The 22,643-nt window shown below is 37.9% G+C and overlaps 1 long non-coding RNA gene across 1 annotated transcript in view; it reads left to right on the forward strand.

The window, feature by feature from the left end:
- Window positions 1-22,643, forward strand: part of Gm4710 (predicted gene 4710) — a 28,017-nt gene that overhangs the window by 4,238 nt on the left and 1,136 nt on the right. Inside the window, exons 3-4 of the long non-coding RNA NR_033456.1 lie at window positions 12,711-12,816; window positions 20,985-21,178. This is a non-coding gene — a long non-coding RNA (predicted gene 4710). The remainder of the gene's footprint in view (window positions 1-12,710; window positions 12,817-20,984; window positions 21,179-22,643) is intronic.

Here is a 22,643-nt window from a genome sequence, read left to right on the forward strand (position 1 = left end):
AAGAAATCCTGGGAGTCTCTTGAGAAGGTATATGATAAATTTTGTGAGAAAACTGAATGTCACCCCATGTAGTTATGGGGAGAGCAATACTTGTTAGGTTCTATTCTGAAGATGTCTGATATATAGTTGTTTTTAACTTTAGTGTACCAAGTCAACTGATACTTTCTCTTATATCACTTATGAACTGTTCAAAAGATTGTTTGACTACATCAGTTTTATATAAACAATTCTCATATCTGACATTTTACATTTTTTAAAAATAATTATAACTCATATTTAACCACAAATTCATTTTGGGGTTGAACTTTTATGTGTGTGCACAGTGTAACTTAGGAAAGAACTGTCATGTGATCATCCAATAGGCCTATATAATTTGTTACAAAGACATCCATTTCCCATCAGAACAAAATATATTACCACTTTGTCATAAATCATGCATTTGGTCATTAACTTTAAAGTCTGTTCCTGGAATCTTTGTTTCTGTTCCATTTATTTACCATATCATGTTTTAATTATTATGGCTTATAATCATTCTTGATATTTGATTGCATAGATCATCCAGCTTGTCATTGCCATTGTTGGCTCTTATCCATACTCACTTTTAAATCAACTTCTCTGATTCTGTACACTATAGAAAGAAACGTAGTGATAAGAGTTTGGGATCACATTGAAACCTTAGATTAATGTGGAGAACATTGGCATGAGTTTCTCAATTCATAAACATTACCCCCTTCTTTTCTTATTTAGGCATTTTTTTTTGTTTGTTTTTTTTTTTTGGTTTTTCGAGACAGGGTTTCTCTGTGTAGCCCTGGCTGTCCTGGAACTCACTTTGTAGACCAGGCTGTTATTTAGGCATTCTTTAATGTCTTCTAGCATTTTATAGTTTTCTGTCATGAGCTTCCATACATTTTTAATAAGCCCAATCATTATGTATTTGCTATTTTTAAAATGTGCTTTTAATGCCTTTTTCTTTAAATCGCAGTTTTTGCTCTTTTGTATTCTAATTTCCATTTGTTTTTTTTCCAGCACCACGTGGTAGATTATAACACTTCCTAACTTCTCAAAGCCTTAGTCTGGATTTCTCTTTGGCACCTTTGTCTCTCAGCTTCCGCACATGGGCCGTGCTGCAGGGAAAATAGTTCAGGTTCTTGAGATGACTTCCTCATGCTTATCTTCTCTGAATTCCAGTTCCTGAATCAGCAGCCTAAGGAACTGGAGACATTTTGCTGAACCTCTCTGTCCCTAAGACACCGCTCTCATCATGACTTGTGTCTTGTCCATTGATGTCACCGTGTGTTGGAAAATACATGAACTGATGGGACAGTGTCAAATGTGAAGTTCATGTTGAGATCGGAACTCTGTTTCTGTCAAGAAACTTGCTTGAACCTGTTAGATAATAACTAATCAGTTTGGGAAAAAAAGGGCTGTTCTATCCATTCTAGTTATTCTCAAGGGGAAGTGAATTTTTCAAAATCTTGGCTGCACCTTTTCACGTGAATTTGTGCCGCTGTACTGTTTGTCACCGGCATTATTATATTATTTCTGTGTATAAGAATAATTTCATTATTGCCCTGCAAATTATCTCTACAACCTTTAACTAGAATTGGGTTCTAATTCACCAAATGCAATTTTTCTTAATTAATCTTTCCTTTGATTTATGTTGGTATTTGGTTCTTATGTACATACTACTTTTTAATACTATAATCTGATTTATGTGTATTTAATTAGTTTATATTAAAATCTTGCAATCCTATATCTAAATCTTTATTTTCTGTTTCTAATATATTTTTGTTTTTCTTGAATAATCATTAGTTTTATTTGTAAATATTAATGGTATCTTTCATCACATATAAAATTTCCCTGTTTTCATTTTGCTTATCATTTATCATTTCAAAGTCTTTTTCTTTCACCTTATATTATGCCTACTTGCCATTTATTAAATCTTTATTGTTGTAGTCATGACTTCTGACTTCTATCTCTTTAAAAGGCCAATAATTTCATTTTTCTTCTTTTTTATTTCTAAATTTTCTGAATTAATGTTTTAGGTTCGATTTATATTTATATTTATAGTCTCCATTTTGTATTAATGTATGCAAGTAAATCTATCCTCATAGAAGACACGATTAGTTATAGTTTTTAAAAATGGTAAATGTATTTCTTTCTTTTTCATACTACTTTATGTTCTATCTTTACGAATCTTTTAAAAATACTTCATCATCTGCTTTGATTTTTCTGAATCATGTTTGTGTCTTCTCTAGTGCTTATAAAAGCAAATACTTTTCTCATATATATGTGTGTGTGTGTGTGTGTGTGTGTGTGTGTGTGTGTCTGTGTGTGTGTCTGTGTGTGTGTATGTATGTATGTATGTGTGTATGTATGTATGTATAGGATATCTTCATGCATGAATTTGTGTACCCTTGCTCATGTGTGTATGGTTGTTTACAGGTGCATGTATGTGTAAATACTTGTATGTGTAAATACATGTATGTGTAAATACTTGTGGAGGTTCAGGTTGCCATCAGGAGTCGGTTGGTGTGTGTGTGTGTGTGTGTGTGTGTGTGTGTGTGTGTGTGTGTGAGAGAGATTTGTCTGTATTGTATTCATTGAGGCAGAGTCTATCAGTTGAACCCAGGGCTTGTGGCTATGAATAGTCTATCTAGTCATCTTAGTCTTCCAAAATACTGGGATTACATGTGAGCCAACACATATCTCTCGTATTTCCATAAGTTCTGGAGGTCCCAAACCTGGTCTTCACTCTTTCACACAAACTCTTTAACCAGTGAACTGTCTCCTAACGTTGTCTGTATTTCCTGTTATAGTTGTTTCCTATAACCTATAACTGTACAATAACTTTAATGTTTTCTTAGGAGGTGTTTATTAATTTGCTACAACTAATAATAGAATTATATGGTTTTCTTTTTCTTCTTGGTTGTCTTCTAATTTAATTAAGTATATGGTATTTTTTATTATTTCTCTTTTGTGATATAGGCTCATTTTTAGGTCTAACTGCTTTGGATCTTCAGTGGTTAAGATCAAATCAGAACATTTGCAATCTTTCTGTTCCCTTTGTGCTAACATTTTGTTATTGTTACATACTGTTAAGAATTGTACACATGTTGGAACAATAGGAACTCCACAGTAGTTCCTGTTTTTGCTACATGGTTGCATATATGTCCAATACATTGAGATTCCTTCTGCCACTTTCTCTTCAGTCTTCCATTGATAGATTCTCTGATAGATTTACACAGAGATCCTCATGAAGATGATGTTTACAGTATTCTTGCTGTTCTTAGTGGTATAAAATAAGTTTTATAACACATACACCAATCATAAGCCTCACTTAGACACTAATCACAAGCTATGCAATACACTAATCATAGGGTTTTCTTCAGTCAGTAGGGAAGCAGGCTCCTGTGCAGGAGTGAGAAAGGCCCAGGAGATAGTCCTTCAAGCTGCCCGGAGCAGCCATGACTGCAAAAGGCCTTCTCAAGAAAACACAACCCCTCTCCCCCCAAAACAACAACAACAACAAAAAAAACCCCAAAACTAACTAACCAACCAACAAACAAAAACAACCCACTGAAGTTGTTATTGGATTTGCAGGGAGAGTAGAGCTTCCTCAGAGTGTTGGAGTGATGTTCAAAAGAGCCATATTACCTCAAGAATATTTGCTGGTTGCTAAAAAGATGGTTGCTTGTGATTAGTTCTTTGTTGAAGGTAGCAGGACATAAGGAAGATGTCTGCCCTGTGTCTCTTGAGACTGAGTGTTGGACTCCCAATGCTTTATGTAAAGAAAAATATAGAATGCTTATGATAAAAACCTCCTATGACATTGACATTTTCAACTCTCCTGAACAGGGCTTTATCTCTAGCCAAACACCCATAGGGGGAGTTGGGGTTACCCTCAACTGCCACACACACAACTTTATAAGAAAATTTCCTATTTTACTTGAGTAAGTCTGTGTTTTGATCTACAGTAAACCCACTCATATCAACTCACATAAGTCTTTAAAGCTAGAAGGAACATGGAAGATCATATTAGATTTTTCATTCCCTTCACAAACAATTTTTTCTAACTGTAGAGTTGATTATCAAGTGAATTAAAACACAGCCTTTATTATCTAGTTTAATGACTAGATTAGATCTGGTTTAAGTACCAGGCTTATTGGCTGTGTCAATATAATACAATAGTGTAAAATTAAAAGCAACCTAGAGATTCAGTCATTGGAGTTTAGACTGGTTCATTAAATCAGCACTCTGAGCTGTAGGCTTATACATTTGGATCCTCACAGCTCACTAATCCTTCCCTCCATCCAGTTCTATTTTTTTCCTTTTAGGTTTTTAGTCCTGCCATTGTCTGCTCATAACACCACTCTAGTCCAAGAAGCATGCTTAGCTAAAGTGTGCATTGGACTACTCAAGATTATTTTGACACATTGAAGACTTATGTAGAGATCTTAAACTCAGGGGACTTTTTGCGAAAGAGAGATTATAATGTGTGTGTGTTTCAAGAGTTCAGAAAAGGTTTTTGTAATGTCCAGAGGCAGAGTTAGTTATAGAGTATCAGGCAATTGTCACCTGCTTGATGTAGGTGCTGGGAATCAAATGCCAGCATTCTGAATGACAAGCAAACACTCCGAGTCATTGAGCCACCTCTCCAACCACATTCTTTGCTGTAGACCAAAAGGAAGTCTTTTATTTTAGGGAATGTATTGAATGTCATGTACCCTGGGAACTTTGTAGGCTGATTCAAAGCGTATTGAAATATGATGTTTATTTCTTCTTTAGCCTAAAATCTGGCTGAAAATGCCAATAGAATTTTTATTTTTCCTATTGCAAATAATAGATAAAATTTTTAGTTTTATCTATTATTTTTTAAATAAAAGAAAATGAAACAATGGAAAACATACATACTCTTATCAAACCAATTCTAGAAGTTGGGATGTTTTATCTTCTAACTTGTTATTTTTAACTTGCCAACAATTTTTATGTACTTTCAACACGATATAATATTATAAAATTACACATGTGCACCTCTTTTGTATCCAAATATTTCCAATGACTTTAAAATTTTTTTATGATTAATCATCTTTATGACACTCCAGTGTCTTTTGAGGGAAAACATTCACCTATTTCTACATATAGATTTTTCTGTAGTTAGATCTTCAGATATTTCTGTCACAATTTTAAATATTTTCATCCTAGAAGCTCAACTTTGTCTATCACCTCTTTCCAGTGTTCTTTTAGAGGTCCAGGCATGAAGCTCATACATGTGTAGTGCAGGAGGCCCATGGCAGATCTGGGAACATCTGATGTGAGCTGCAAATTTGACTGACTCTAAAATCCAGGTTGATCCCTTTGTTTTCACTTCACCGAGTTCCAAAGATGAGAACTGGCAGAGAATGTGCCAGGATTTGGCCCTGCCAGCTGGCGAGGCATCCCTGAATAATGGGAGATTATCTGAATCCTTCCCTTCTCCAGCAGGCTTTTATCCATTCATTTCTATGTTGTGCCAATTAGGGATGGAATGGTGGTTTGCTTTGTAAGCACCCTGGCAGATTCAACAGGGATTCAGGAGGAAAACCTTGCAGAATATGCATGTCATTCTGACTTTCTTTAATGATGTCTGACAGCCACACATCAGGTCCCTCATGCTACATGCGCAGGTAACTCCATGCCTGGAGAGATGATCTGTTGACAGTTTAGTTCTCAGCTCTTTTTGCAGTAGTTATCTCCTAGAAAGAACTAGTGATTATAGAGCATACAGTGGTGCTCAATTTCTCTGAAATCTGTTTGTTTTTGTAACCAGTGGTAATGCTGTCTCAAACCTTGCTGGAGCTATAGAGAGATGCAACAATGAAACAGATCCTAATGTAATCCGTAGTTGGACCACATTCAGTTATACTTAGTGAAAAATGTCTAAAGCCCATTGTCACAAGTTTTTCCCTAAATGATTCTTTCACAGTCCATCAAGCCATTATACCCCTCTACAGCCCAGAGAGGTGTTTATTGGAATACAGGTTTCTTCTTTGTACACAGCTTGTAGGATTGCAGAATGGAGTTTGTCTTTGGGTATCTGTTTTTCTCTTGGGGAGGGGGTTGATAAAAGAAAAACAACTGCTTCTTATTTAGACAAAATAGAAGCTTTTGTATTTCTCCAAACACACTTGTTATGGTAAGAGAGGCTTTGTGAAACTTTGTGGGTTTTTAGTGGCCATGGAAGTTTACTGAGGAGAGCAAATTATACGTAATCAGAAAGTGGAATCAGAGATTGGGGCCTCTTCTCCATGAAATGACCTATTTATCCAAATCTCTCTCTCTCTCTCTCTCTCTCTCTCTCTCTCTGTATGTGTTTCTGTCTCTGTCTGTCTCTGTCTGTCTGTGTGTCTCTGTGTCTGTCTGTCTTTGTATTTTTCTGTCTTTCTCTGTGTCTGTCTCTGTCTCTCTGTCTCTGTCTCTGTCTGTCTGTCTGTCTGTCTGTCTCTGTGTCTGTCTGTCTGTCTTTGTGTTTTTCTGTCTTTCTCTGTGTCTGTCTCTGTCTCTCTGTCTCTGTCTCTCTGTCTCTGTCTCTCTGTCTCTGTCTCTGTTTCTCTCTCTCTCTCTCTGCATTGTTTGTGTGATTCTGCTTATATGCTGTTAAGGGACAACCCTTCATCTGACACTGGCCAGGTCTCACTTCAAGCACTAACAGTTGAAGAGAGACTAGAAGATCCAGAATATCAATTCCTGCTTTTCTTCTGCTTATTGTCACTTGTGGGAATGAAGCACTGGACCACAGGAGCTAAGATTTCATATAACAAAGGAAGCCTTTTAGGCCATACCTCTTACTTTGTAGTTGGACTATCCTATTGCAAGATCTTTTTTATCCTGACACCCAAAGGAGAAGGGCCAATATATTCTAACAATGCAGATTAACCTAGAGGACATTATCATAAGTGATAGAATCTGGACACACAATGATAAAAACATACTACTTAATTTTATTTGTATGGTGAATCTGAGGTAAACTTAAAAACTAGAGAGTAGAATAGTGTCGTGGTGGTCATGGCAGGAGAGATGATGGTGGGCTGGAGATGGTGATGGTATAATGGTATAGTGGTGGTGGTATTCATGGTGCTGGTGGTAGTCGTGGTGGTGGCAGTCATGGTGGCGGTGGCAGTCATGATGGTGGTGGTAGTCATGGTGGTAGTGATGTATGTATAATTTAAGTAAAATTTCAACACAGATGCATTTATGTATGTGCACTGTTCACATCCCTGTAGAGGCTGGAATTGTGTGTTGGCATGCCCTGGAACTAGAGTTACAAACAGTTGTGAGCTGCCATGTGTGATATGGGAACCAAACCCTGGTCCCAGGTAAGACAGGAAAGAGCCCTTGAGCCGTTCCACCAGCCCATGTGTTTCCTCTATTTGTTGCATATAGTTGTTGCAAACAGTCTATCAGAGCCATTTACAAGACACATGTTCAGAGACTTAATCTTAAAAATTCTAAACTGTGATCAACAAATAATTAAATGAAACGTAATAAGACTCTCGTGAACACACGTCAAAGGCTAGCAAAATTGATTCTATCTAAACTCCTTGTAGTTGGAATTAGCAGATGGAGTATTAGGAAGCCCTCAAGTAGCGTTTGGGAGTCTGCAACACACAGAGGAATCAGGATGCTTTGTGGGGTTCAGGGTGTACAGAGGAGACTTTTAAGTTGATCACCATGGGGTTCAGGAATTTGAACTATGGCAAGTGAACTATGTAGATTTTTTTTTCCAAAATTTGGAAATTACACAAATGAATCTTCATTTCTTAAGGTTTAATTTGAGTCTTTAAAAGCATGTGTTTTATTCCTCTCTGCATAAATTTCTGAGCGCATGATGTATAGTTTAACATCTGTTTTAGTGCTTCTGCTTTCTGATCTTGTTTCTACACCCAGTCTAAGTCAGTTTTGATTGACTGAATTATTTTCTTTATTGGGTTTTATTTTCTTTCTCATCTGTCTGGGAATTTGTTAGTGGATACCATATGTCGTGAATTTTATTTTGTTTAGTACACTTAAAATTATTTCGATTAATACCATTGTCATTGCCTGGAATACATTTAAGTTATTTTTAACAAGTTTGATTCTTTCAAAGTTTGTTTTTAAGGTTTCTTAGGTAGAAATTTTATGCCATGCCTTACATTTGAAATGTCTCCCATAAGGCTTATTTGACCTCTGAAGGCTTGACCCCCAGCATGTGTACTGACGTGCATGGTGGGAAGTCCTAACAAAGCTACATCCCTATGGGATGTTTCTGGAAGACATCCTCTGCTTCCCAGATTACCACGATGAAAGATGTCATGTACTTCACCTGACCCATCTTTGCTTCAGTGATGAACTGAGATTATCTTATATTCTGAGTTAAAATAAATCCCTTCAGCCTCACATTGGTTAGATAGTCTATCACCATAACTATAAAACTAACTAAATGAAAAAGAAAATGGTACCCGAAAAGTGGTTTTGTTGCTGCTTTGCAGGAGGAATGTGGAAAGGTATTGGGGAGGAGGGCCATAGGAACTCAAGAATAGAACAATTGCAGTTTAATGAGACATTCTGGTAGAAATTTAGAGACCTAAATGCTGATGACAAGGTAAACAGTAAAGACTTTTAGATGCAGTAATGGCAAAACGCTTTAGATTCAATGAGGATTCCTTTGGAAATCCAACCATAGGTATTTGTATGCTATTCTCACTGTATTTTATCCATGCTATGGAAATGTATGAGACGTTGATTCTCAACATAATGGACTAATTTATTCTGTGATGAAAATCTGAAATCAACTTAGCATCTGCATTGAGATGTGGTTACTCTCTGCTTCCTTGAGTCTGCTATATAGTCGAGGCCTGCATAGAGCGAATATCAGAATGAAAGGATTGGAAAGATATGTACTTTGGTATGGAAAGAGATTGGTATTTTTCAGGTGGTGGACAAATTCACGGAAAAGCTCTGGTAGATTTTGAGGAAATCAGCACTGTGATGGAGAAAACAGGGACTTTGAACTTGTCTGCTAAAGGAGATTCATGGAGGGCAAGATTGTACTAGAATTTGAAAACAGAACACTTTGAAAGAATGCTTGGAAAGGGAGACCTTCCAATGAATTGTTTCCAATCCTCTCACACTGCCGCAGCTTCATTGGCTCCCAGAGGCTATGGGAGCCACGTCCCAGGGGTCTTGAATTACAGAGCACAACTTGCAATCACTGATATCATCCATATGATACTGCTTGTTTTCAGGCACACAGAACTTAAGAATCTTACATTAAGACCCCAGCACAAAACCTGTGAAGCCGTGTGGGCAATGTGTAGCGGAGCCATATTTATTTCATGGAGCTCCTGAGTGAGCTATCAATTGGGGAAGCTGCAAGACAGAGCTCGAGGTGCAGTAGAGACTTTAGGATTTTCAGCACTGTGCGAGCATGGGCTGTCTTAGGGAAGATAATGCAGATGATGAATGGCGCCAGCTGAGACTGGGTAGGGGTGGGGGTGGGACTGTAATGTCAAGGTCATTGTGAGAGGCGGAGGAGGCCACTGCTGTTCAGATGGTGACACCATTTTCACTGGATGCAGGACAGAGCTACAGGACTTACTGTTTTCCTACAGGGTTTAGGCCATTCTGTAGCTGACTTTTTTTTTTCAGTCTTTCTTTTCTACTTCATTTATAATGGGGGTATTTACTATATCCCTTTGTGTACTGGAAGTAGGTATTTAGATATCTGTTGCTGTTGCTGCTGCTCTTGTTATACATCACAACGGAGAGTTTGCCTTGAGTCTCAAGAGATACTTTGAATTGTGAACTTTTGAATGCTCTTGGGCCTGTGAGACTGTGGGAGCATTAAACATTTCATTTAATGCTTTTTGTATTCTGTGTTAGCAGTGAGTTTTTATAGAAGATGGGAAGAATACTGTAATTTGACTCTGAAGTGTTCTCTACGGGATCAGGTTTTAAGTGCTTGAGACCCAACTTGTGGCATTCTTTTGAAGGCTGTGCCGTTCTTTAGGGTTTGAGGCCTAGATGGTGGAAATAGGCCTCTAGGACCAAGGCTTTGAAGCTTCTACCTATGTCTAATTCTGGCCTAGGTCCTCTTCTTCCTGCTCAGCTATGGTGAATGAGCCTGCAACACACATTGCCATTATCCTGTCTTCTATGTTATGATGGACATTTCTGAAACTGTAAGCCCAAATAAACACATTTCCCCTAACATTATCTGTGTAGGATATTTTGTTCCAGAAATCAGAAAATAAGTAACATGGGTGGTTACTAGTGATCAATGCAAAGAGAATTTCTCCCCACCACTGTGACATTGTCTTTCTGTTCGGTATTGTCGTTCAGTGAATTGAATTTTCTATAGTGACTGATGGTAACAGGCTCTATCTAATGCCTATACATTGTGTGTGTGTGTATGTGTGTATGTGTGTGTGTGTGAGAGAGAGAGGGGGGAGGGAGGGAGGGAAGGAGGGAGGTGGAGGGAGGGATGGAGGGAGGGAGGGAGAGAGAGAGAGAGAGAAAGAGAGAGAGAGAGAGAGAGAGAGAGAGAACACTATTTCTTCAGGTTCTATCTACCTTTGACATTGTGTGTGTGTGTGTGTGTGTGTGTGTGTGTGTGTGTGTGTGTGTGTGTGTGTGTGTATGTGTATGTGAGTGTCTGAGACACTATTTCTACAGGCTCTATCCACTGCCCCACACTGTCTGTGGTCTGTGTGTCTCCGTGTCTGTGCAATGCATTGTTTCTTCTTCCTTTGCCTCAGATGAACATGAATGGGGTTCCTTTTCAAATGTTAGTTCTGTCTCCAAGTTCACTCTGCAGCAGCCACCCGTTCTGTCCACATGTAGTCTTCTCTCCACTAGCCAGAGTTTGTTATGCTCCACTTAACCCCTGTATCTGTAGAGAGTCTCTTAAGGACACACACTGGACCTACTGCAGGGAGAATTTCTATTTTCTTTTCAAGGTCACTATTCTGTCATCAAAAGATAATGAAACATTGTTGTTTCCAGCTGAAGCATAAAGCTGAGATGGAGCAAAAGTTCTCTGTGGCACTGATATTTTATTTACATCTTGTATGAATTTCTCAACATCCAAATGTTTAAATATAGTTTCCTCAACAAGCTGGTAAGCGTCCACACAGCAAAAGGCTCATTTGAACTTACACTGTGTGCTTTGTTTAAATTTAGAAAGTTCCAAGCCTAGGGACCAACCAGTGACAGCAATGGGATTACTTTTAATATTTTAATGTTTGAGTCTACCCTATGACAGTTAGTAATATCACCATGAGCTTACCTTGTTTTTTTTTCTATGCCCCTCTAAAGGGAGATTCTGGGGACAGTGAGCCTGGTTTTGAGTGGATTGGGAGTCCTAAGTTTTAGGGCCTGGAGTTTAGACTAAGTCAACAACCAGGCAGAAAAGTTAAAGTACAGATGTTAGGAAGAAGTACAACAAAGTCCAGGATTGAGGACTCAAATATCAGTAAGGAACCAAAGGTATGGAAGCTGGGACTCAGAAGCCAGGGGAGAAAATAAGCCTCAGAGAGGGGCTATGTAGCTGGCTATTCTACTTGAAACATATTATTGCCTGGTGAAAGATAAGTGAATTTAATATGAAAAGACACAAATATCACGGGAAAACACTTAGAACATATGACTACAGACACTCCCCCTTCTAATTCTGCTACAAGGCTCTGGCCAGCCATTGGCACATAAACCCTGTTTCTTGCTCATCCGCGGCTCTTCTGCTACGTTATAAAAGACATGTGTAAACAGAGTAAAACAGAGAGCAAACATCTGTCTCAATATTTGCTCAGTGTCTTTGTAAATAGACCTGCTGATCTGATCGCACTAACGATCACAGTGTCTGTTGCATGAACACTATATACTGCTTGTCATATGTTTTGAATGAATAACAAATGTACAGTAAGTAAGATGTGATATTGGAACACACGCTCTCTTTACATATGACATCTACATATGGTGCATCTGCAAGGTCTTACTCAATATAAATTGTAATTTTCTATTATTTCTGCCACTCATCAAGTTACATAAGTATTCTCTAAATATCACAGGACCACTGAAAAAGGAACTACACTGTGTTCTATTTTCATAACTGCGCTGCGAGTTATGAGATACATTGGCACATTTAATATTTACAATAATGCTATGAGGTTAAGTGGTCTTTGTTTTTTAAATTCTCCACTATGGGGAGTTCTAGTTTATAGAGTTTAAATATCATGTCCAAAGTTTCAGTTGTTCAGGAGCTCAAACTCAGGTCTGTTGACTGTAAATTTATTCTCTCTCTCTCTCTCTCTCTCTCTCTCTCTCTCTCTCTCTCTCTCTCTCTCTCTCTCTTTCTCCCTCTCTCCCCCCCCTTGGGGTTATTTATTGTTGGTGGAAACAAAGCTAGCTACAAATTTGCAAGGCTTCACAGTTTCCAACCGTAATAGCCTTATAGTTCCACGGCTATTATGGAATTTATTCTTGGACTTTATCAAAATGATCTCCACATATGCTCTGTGGTGGAAGGCTTTACATGAATTAGGGGTCTCATTACCATCCCTTATCTGCTACCTTAAACCAAGGATCCAGAACAATACAACAATGGGTGATTTGTGTAATTTGTTTTCTTTTATCATGCTATTGAAATGTTCAGATTAATTTTCTTTTTTCTTTTTTTTTCTTTTTTCAATGCAAAGGCATCCAAATCTTTACTCAATGGGAAGGAGAAAACTTCCTCAGGAGGCAGTGGACTTGCTTCACGTTGACTGGTGAGGGCAGCAGAGGGCTATCAAGTGAACATAGGTAAGGTCACATTGATTTCTTTGGGTATCTTGAGTTTGGAAAGAATGAAAAGGGTAGGGGAGCACCCTCACAGAGACAAACAGGAGGGGGGTGAGAGGGAGTGTGGGAGGGGGGCTTGTGGGAGGGGTAACTGGGAAGGTAATATGAGATGTAAATGAATGGAATGATTAATAATAAATAAATAAAAAGAAAAGGGTAAACACTGGGAAGAAATGTGTTAATTAACGAAGGAGAAATCCTCTAAGGAAGAAGTACAAGTGGAAAATAAACATTTGAAAAATTGTTGGCCATCCGTAGCCATTAGGGAAATGACACCCACTTTCTTAGTTTATCTCACCCCAACAGAATGGCTATTATCAAAGAGACAGATGACAGCAAATCCTGGCAAGGCTTTGGGGGGAAAGACCCTTAGTCTCTGATGGTGGGAGTTTATGGAAGTCTGTATGTGGATTCTTCCAAAAGCTCAAAATAGAACTAGCACGTGGTAACACTGATCAATATACTCCTGGTCATATACTCAAAAGAGATAGCTGAACATCCATGATTATTGCTGCACGGTTCATAGTAAGTAGCCACGGTATAGAACCAACCTACATGTCACTCAATAGACAAATGGGTAAAGAAAATGTGGTACACACATGTACCTGGATTTTACTCAGCTGTAAAGAAAAATGGAATTATGACCTGAGCAAGAAAATTGATAGTCTCTCTGTGGTCACTGCCCTGACCCTAACTCTAGCCAGGCCAAACAGAGATGCAGCACTATGATCCTGTCTGTCCCTGAGAGTCCTAGCAGTAGTTGTTGAAGTCGATATGCAACAAAAAGTCTTCCAAATGGGGAGATAGCCATAGTTCACCAGCTTGGTCCCTACTGGAGAGGCATCCAACTCTCAGGCTCCTAATTACTTGTTTTCTTCATTATAATGAATATAGAGTTAAAGATTGTGTGTGTGTGTGTGTGTGTGTGTGTGTGTGTGTGTGTGTGTGTAACATGAAAGCAAAAGGTGGACTAAGAGGAAGATATCTTAAGGAAAGGGGAAGGAATATCATGAAAGCTGAGTTGGGGACTATTTCAGAGGAGGAAGGTATTGGCAGGCAGGAGTGACAGGCAGCAGAACAAATCAGAATGGTCTATATTCAGGAAAATATGATGATAAAACGTATTCATTTTGCTGCTGCTGCTGCTGCTGTGTACATTAAGGAAGGGGAAACTCAATGAGGAATTGGGTTGGGTCAAGTTTGGGAGGGCAGAGAAACTGCCACATTTAGAGTTGCAGGGGGAAAACCCCATGTCAACCATGGAGCTTTCTGCCTGTCCCTCAACAGGCTCACTTGTGAAGAGCTTTAGTTATGGCTTCAAAAGAGTGTTATTGTTTTCAGTTTTGATCTTGCAAACTGTACCTATTATATTTATATTTGTTGCTTAAATCTCAATTTCTGGAAAAATATAAATTCTCAAGATGTCCAATTATGAATATTCATTCAGGTCTTTCTTTTAAAAAGAAACAGAGCAAGGTCAGAACATTTAGAATTAGATCTCAGCTCTAATCTAATCTTAAATCCCAAACTCTAGTTCAAAGTCTCAAAACTTTGACAGTTTTCTTCTAGTAAAAGATTATTTCTATATCTAGAAAATCAATGCGCCGCTATTTCTAAAACCCCAAACTCCCTTTCTAAATCTATTTGTGTCTCAGCAACACTCTTTAGAATGTATTTGTCAGAATGAAAACCTTTGCCTTGGAGAGTCTGAGTTCTTTGGTGTACCATTCGAATAATTTAATTATTGAATGATCCAATGGCAATAAGAGTATAGTGATAAATCAGATTAGGGAGTTCCTGTGAATCTCAGGAACAGAGATGAACATGACTTTGAGAATCTCACAGAATTCTGACCTTGTCTTAGAAGCTGGTACCTGTGATAATATAACATTAAATAAATGTATATAATTCATTTAATGTAACTTAATATGATATATATATATGAACATATAATATAGATTACTTAAAGAATAAAAGACAAATAGGCATAATGACTTTTAAATCATCTGCTTGTATGGGTCACATTATTTGTGATGCTGAAAACTAGAAGTATATTGGATAGTTATTAAACATTTGAAAGGAATTTAGAAATGGGTTGATCATACCTTCTGTGTCTATAAATTTTGAATGGGAAGTAATTTAAAACATATAACCTTTAAATTGTACATTCATGGTAATATATATTTTGTTGTTTTAAAGCCAGGCTTCACGTTCAAGGGTGATAGCTCGCAATAGACACATGCCCCTCTCTGACTCTAAGGGCAGGTATGCTCATGTTCACTTAAATGTAAACCATTTTCCCTAATGCTAATGACTAACTCACTCCTCTGCCTTGTGTGAGTCACAAGGTCTAGGTACGATTAGGCAAAGCCACACTGTGAGTTTTCCTCTAAGTCAATACAGTAGCAAAATGTTGAAGTCTTTTTCTTTTGACCTGAGCAATAAAGAAACACCGTGAGAATTTTAATTGTTTTTATAAATAAATAAAATAATTAATTAAAAATTTTAAATAAAAACTCACTCTGTTACTTTTCCTAGTCATACCTAAAGCTTGTGTCCCACTCAAGTCAGAAGAGTATGAAGTGTGTGTCAACCATCAGTAGGAAAAACTTTCTCACAGTGTGTGAGAAAATGACACTGATGAAACTTCTTATTCTTTGATAAGATCCTGAAGCCATTTAGAATAGTAAACTTTTTGCTTTCTCATTTGTTTCTGCTTTCAGGTTTGCTTTAAAAGTCACACATATGTTTATGGAGGATTGCTAACTGGTGGTGATATTATTCATTTTCTTTAGACTTTTCCATTTTATTTGCATGCAATTCATGGCTCTTCTGATTTTGACATTGTGATTTGGGGTACATATTCCCCAACTCGAGGTTAACATAGAAACAACCAAATTGGATTTATTGGAATATGTTAATTTAGAGGTCATTCCAGGCACTTAAAAATATAATATCAAACTTTTTATTCAACATTAAATGCAGTGCCTGTTCATAATAGACAATGTTGTTTTATGGAAATACTCAAACTACACCATAGAAAATTATCAACAGAGTGTTAGGGATATGATTTGGTGCTTAATGGTTAGCTCACATACATGTCTATGTTCCTGGTGAATTCTCTTATGTTTCCTCATTGAGCCTGCATCCTTCTTGCTTCATCTTCTAAGCAACAGGAATCTAGGCTCCCTTCCCATTGCTCTGCCTGTCTAAACAAGAGGAGAGCAACCTCTGGCTCCTGTTACCTTATTACAGGCTGCTAGCTGAGCTTACCAAGGAGACCGGAAGCAGTAATGCCCCAGAAAATGAGAAGTTCACTTTGTTGGTACAGCCCCCTTTATCTATAATGCTTTTCTTTTGGTAGGTAATTATTGACACAATGTGGCATAAAGATTCTTAAGTGGCCTCTAAGATCTTTGCCTGCTGCTGTACATGTCTTTGTATAATCCATGTCTTCTCCAACTGTGAGTGAAAGGAACTTGCTTGTAATCTAGAATATGAGTAAGGAATTGGAATGTGATGCCAGAGTTTGATATCACCTGGTATCAAACTCTGCACATGGACTTGATGAGGCCATCAGCCATGTTAGAAAAGTCCATTTGTCAGGGAACTATGGTAACCTTTAAAATCTGAGGCAGCTTGTTGCCAATGATCAATAGGGATCCTGATGGTCCATTCTATAGCTACCAGAAGATGAATTCTACCAACAACCTAGGAGAGAGAAAACTGCCTCAGGTAAGGCTCTAGATCAGAATGTAACCCAGCCAATAGCTTCATTCTTACTGCAAAATCTTAAAAATACCCACATAACCCATGCATAGATTTCTAGGTCATAGAAGTCATGGGTGTATCTTTGCTAAGTTTCTGGGGGTTCTAAAATGAAATACAAATAATTGTCACCATCTACTTAATATTTCCCCCAACCCACTGGATTGTCATTTTGAGATCAAACATTTCTTAAGTTAAGGATTTTATTTTTTTTTCTTAGCCACTTATCTACCTTCTTCTGAAACCCATAACTTTGTAGCCTCTAATGCATCATTTGAATTTTATCAAGGTGAATTTTGTCATTTGTCAGCTGGTATCAGCCACACCGTTCCTCTCCAGGTTGTAGGATGGATGAAGTAGGACGATGTTTTAACTCCTCCCCACACAGATTTTATCTTTCATGATGATTCATCCTGTATTTCCTAGATTTTATTGCACAACAACCCTCTGCAAACATCCTTATACCCGCCATTATTTTTTCATAGTTGGTTTCCCAAGTTGAGAGCAATGTTTAGCTCCTATTACCTTACTATAGACTACAAGCTGGACTCACTAAGTATTAGTGATCTTACAGAAAACGCAAGAGAATTCTGAAGTTGCTGTTTTTCAAAGTGCTTTGGTCATTGTGGAATAGGTTGGCATCATAAGGTCAGTTCCATAGTCATCATCCCACTAGATAGAGCAGAATGTACAACAACCTTGGCACCATTAAGTCTAGTGAGAAATACATGAGAGTATTAGTCTCCTAATTGACTATAGAATGAAATCTAATCCCAAACTATTTAAAAGAATCAGAGCAGACCCTTAGGACGTGCAAAATGGCACAAATCATGTAAGAAGTATAAGACTGCAGAAAATTTATAGAGAAAAGAACTTAGCAACATTTGAGTAGCAATCATAATGCATAGCATCTTTTGATGCTGTTTGCATCATAGACAATACAAAATGGTTCTGTTGTAGTTCGTCAAAAGACCCTTACTCACAAGAACCACAGAGACTGCCGCCATTACTGCAAAATGCATGAGGATTTTTATTGATCCAACATATTGGGGACTCCTCTCTCAGCATGCAGGCCAGAGGAGAGACCAAGAACGAAGAAAGAACACACTTTTTATACTTTTGTAAGGGGCAGATTTGAGCAACAGGGTTCTCATTGGTGTCATGGTTTGTATAGTGACTAACTAACCCTTTGGCCTAGTGACTCACTTTGCTTGCCCCCATGGTGGTTTATTACGATTTGGTCAGCAAAGTAATAGTACATTAATGTCAAAGCTATTAACTTCAGGGGAATTCTCGCAACAAGGTCAGGGTGGTTTGTGGTCTTTGTCAGAATTCAGTGTGGAGCGGGGTGGGGGGCAGGAGAATTGCTAATCTTGTTATGGCTATTTCTTTGAGAACAGCTAATATTATTTTGGTAGCTGCAGGCTTAATCATTTTGACTGCTAAAACTATGTTTTTACATTTGTTTAGTCAGCCAGCTTCCTTATCTGGCTCTACACTTGTCTGGCTAGTACAGTTTGGAAAGTCCTTTTCAAAGGGAGAAGGTACTGGGTGGTCTTGAATTCATTTTGGATATTACAGTTCATTCCCAATGTCTCGTGCCATATGAGTCTCCTTACTCTTTAGAGGTGGAAAGTCTCACAGTTTGATAAACAGGAACTTTCTGTCATCACAGTGAATCAATACAAAAAAATGAATTTGTAACAAAATTGATTCTGTGCTTTGCATGGCATAAGAAGATAGTAACTAGCAGCGTTTGCCTGAGCATGATACTAATATGAATTTAAATAGTGGTTCTAATTCCACGTTAACTGTGCGATGCATAATTTACTCAGTTTCCCTCATCTACTATTTCTCCATCCTTATTTAAGACATGATACTGCTATATGGGCTTGCTATAAAAATTAAATAAAATTAAGACTATAAAACTTATGGTACAATGTGTTCAATATCTATTGTTATAAAATGATTTAATATCAGTTAAACCTTGTATACATGATTGTAATTACTATCACATTTTATTTTAATATTGCCTTATGCTTTTACATATTTTATAAGTTATAGAAAACAAACAAATAAACAACAACAATGACCAAAAAAAAATGCTGTCAATGCTGTGGTATTAGAGAGATAGGGCTCAGGCTGAGAAGTAAAAATTTTAATGTTCAAGCTCTTTGTGCTTCTATAAAGTTTTTTTCTTTACCCATTTACACAATAGAGGTGATGTGTTCATTCATTCAGCTTGGAGCATAGTTCTTTGCATTCTCCTCCTGGATAGATATTTGCTTCTCTAGAAAAACTAACAGTAAGCCTAAAACAAAAGTACATTATTTTGTAAAAAGTTAGCACCATTATAAAGAATAGGAGCACTTATTTTAAAGTAAGTTACTGATTACACAAATATAAGAGCTGTAATATGAGATCAAGATGAAAGAGAGGTGCCAAAGGACAAAGTGTAGCAAGAGATATTCAGGGGTTCAGGAGAAAGACTGATCCTGCTGATCAGGCAGACTTTCTGGAAGACCTACACACATGTGCATTAGCCTAGGGGTATACACATGTGGTAATATCCCTCTCTACACATTGTATTTTTATTCTTTGCTTTCCTTACTACAGTTTTAGAGTTTTCTTTTTGAAATAATTTAGAGATGAATACAACAGGTAGTTACAGTACTCATTTATGCCATGAACACAAAAATCAGTAAAACCAAATCTTTGTATAACCTATTGTAGGATGGAAAATGAAATATGGACTAGAAAAACACAGTTGTGATAACATACCATGGGGATTGAGATGAATTTAAATTGGTCTTAGAATATAAAGTTAGGAGTCCAGTTCCAACCTGAGAGGATAAAAGGAGAGGAATAATAAGTGAGGTAAGTATCAGAGGACTTAACTAGGCAGACACAAGAGTGTATCATTAAAGGGTGCATGTTCAAAGCCACGAAGATGTAAGCGACCAGAGTCTGTTCTGGGACATATAGACAACTCTATATAGGTGAAATACACTGAACATGATCAGGGCAGTAGGAGCGGCTAGTAAATCAATTGGAAAAAATTTCAATTTCTTCAAAGATCACGAGGAGAATTTTAGATTATACTGTAGCAATTAAAGGACATTTAAGTCAGGGAGAGACATAATATGTTTGTAAAGAAGAGTGTTTATATGTAAAGAGCAGACACTAAGAGCTGGTGAGGATGAAGCTGATGAAGGCCATTACAGTCAGTATGAGAAATAGTATCAAGAACTTGGAACATGATAGTGTGGTATAGAAGTAGGGAAGAAAGAAATTGGGGATGGTTCCAGATCTTCGACTTGTGTGACTAGAAAATATCATAATTTCTGTTTTCTAGCTATTAAATGCAATGAGTTTATAGGATTTTCAATGATTGTTTCTAGAGGGTTCCTAGATATCCAGGTTTCAGGAGGGACTAGGGAAGATGAAACTGGGGATTCATCAGAATATAGACAACTGGTGAAGTTCATATGGGTGGTCATCATAAAAGGGAGGGAAAAGATGGATAAAGTGAGCTGTGGGAAGCAATGAGCTGCTGAAGTTGAAGTGAGAAATTTATGAGGTTAGAAAATATTTCATAGAAACAGAGAAAGGGAAGGGAGAATGAGAGACCATTAAACCACTGACGTTAATTGGAGTTAACAACACATAGGTCATTTAATGAATGGCCAAACAGTTTCAAAGAAGGGTTGGAAGTTCAGAAAAGATGAACATGAGGAGAAAGCACTGATAACAAAGACAGATAACTCATTCAAGTTTGTATATGGAAGATGGAGGGACAGGGCTTTGCAGGTATTTGGTTTGATTTTTTTGCTTATTGGTGTTTGTGTCGTGTGTGTGTGTGTGTGTGTGTGTGTGTGTGTGTGTGTGTGTGTGTAACTTTGGAAAATGCAAAATGCTTTTCATTTTTCTACTGGAAGGTAATGACACCAAAGATGGCACAACACTCATTTTCCATTTTGTTGTCATGTAGGCACAGGGTAAATAGGATTTTATTTCTCAGATCATGAAGTCAGAAAGAACTCTGTGACACGGTGTTGCTAATGAAATGCAAATAGATGTGACATTGTCACTTTGGGTGGAAACTAGAAGCAGAGAAATATATAATGCCTTATTTTTCCAATCTCAGTGACCTAAAAATATGTATTAGGGTTAATCTTCCATTAGCTTACACCCTGAGAGAATAATTTGAAATTAACATGGTTTTCCAGGAGTATGTAACGAACATCAAAAGTCAGGAACTTATTTAACATTGATTTTTCTATCATCTGTATTATTCATTGCATCTACTGTGGCTTTTTTCATTGCTTACATGCTTCACTTCCATCAATTGTTTTGAGCAGTTTAGAATGTGGCCTATGAGACCATCAAAGCAACTTGGGCTTTCAGACTTTTACCAGGACCAACTCTATTGACCTTCACTCATCCCTTCTTAGTCCTCTGGTCTTGAACTGAGTGATGTCATCGACTTTCCAGGGCTTCATCTCACAGATACTGATGGAACTGACTGAAGAATTTTCAGCCTCTATCATCTCAGGTGAGCTCATTTATGTCATGATACATCTCTCTCTTGGGACTGTGGCATCAGTATGTAAACTGTTTGCCACATACGTGTGAGGGTCTGAGTTAGAGGGCCCACATAAAGTCAGACATGTGTCTGCACCAGGGATGCCAGCATTCTGTAGTGAGGTGGAGGTGGAGATAGGAGAAGTCCCAAAAGCTCAAAGGCCAGCTAACCTAGCATAGGCAGAGGCAAACAAGACATCCTGTTTCAAACAAAGCAGAAACTGAGCACTAGTACTCATGGTTGTTTTCTGAATTTCACAATCAGGTTATGCCATACATATCTCCAAACTCACATATACAAACATGTATAAAAACAAAATTAATACTCTCTCTCCATCCTGTCCTCCATTCCCCCTCTGTTTGTGTGTGTGTGTGTGTGTGTGTGTGTGTGTGTGTGTGTCTTGCTCTCACACACATGCACACACACCTCATGCAAACTAGCTAATGTGATCTCTTTATTTGGTTTATTTATCTGGGTGCCTGACTGCACACTACTCATACCTCCAAAAGCTTATCATGTTTGAATAATGCCATTTCAAGACTTCACTTTCTGAATAAAGAAACTGAGGCGTCAAATAGGCCCAGGCCTCCTTGCCCTGATCACAGTCCCCCTTTCTCAGACCATTGAATCTAACTAATTACCCAGACCACTAGCTTCCTTGAGGTCCCTCCTATGTGTCCAGGTTTGACTCTGGATTCATTCAGACTCAAGGTAGAATCTTTCAAGCTCCCCAGCTCAGTCTTTCCCTTTGAAGCTGGCTTTGGCTCGGTTTACAAGATCCAGAACTTTGCCTGTTGTTTTTCTCTGCTGTGCCCTGAGTTTAGTTGGATCCTTCATAGACATCAAAAAACTGTTATCTTGGAACACATATAGCATAAAGGTCTTTAAAAAACAACAACAACAACAACAACAACAACAACAACAACAACAACAACAGCAGCAGCAGCAGCAGCAGCAAAAGAAAAGAAGATCAAAATTTCTTTTTAGCCAGACCAGAAACACCTTTTACTTAGTTGGAGTTGGAGTTGACCCAGTGGAATGGTGACCAGTAAGCAAGGCTCAGGAGCAGGCCAGGCCCAAGGTCTCTGGAGCAGAGTTGCTTTAGACATAAAAAGACATTAGAAGCCTGGAGGCCAGCTGTTTGTTCTTAAATTCTCCAGGGATGCTTTTAGTCTTTGAGAAGAGAGCAGTTTCCTGGGAGGAAAAAACTGTGCCATTTGCAAAAGAGAGCAACTCCCTAACCAAGCCGTACAAAAATATCTGGTGATTTATCAGCTTAATAACAGCTCCCATCTATCAGCAGAATCTGGAAAAATTGGATGAGTCTTTTGCTACTAGGTTAAGGAATATAGACATACTTAGCTGTGAGTGTGTGTGTGTATGTGTGTGTGTGTGTGTGTATGTGTGTGTATGTGTGTGAAATAATATAAGAAGG

This window comes from Mus musculus, chromosome 17 (assembly GCF_000001635.26).
Source record: "Mus musculus strain C57BL/6J chromosome 17, GRCm38.p6 C57BL/6J".
In the NCBI taxonomy this organism is placed as follows: domain Eukaryota; kingdom Metazoa; phylum Chordata; class Mammalia; order Rodentia; family Muridae; genus Mus; species Mus musculus.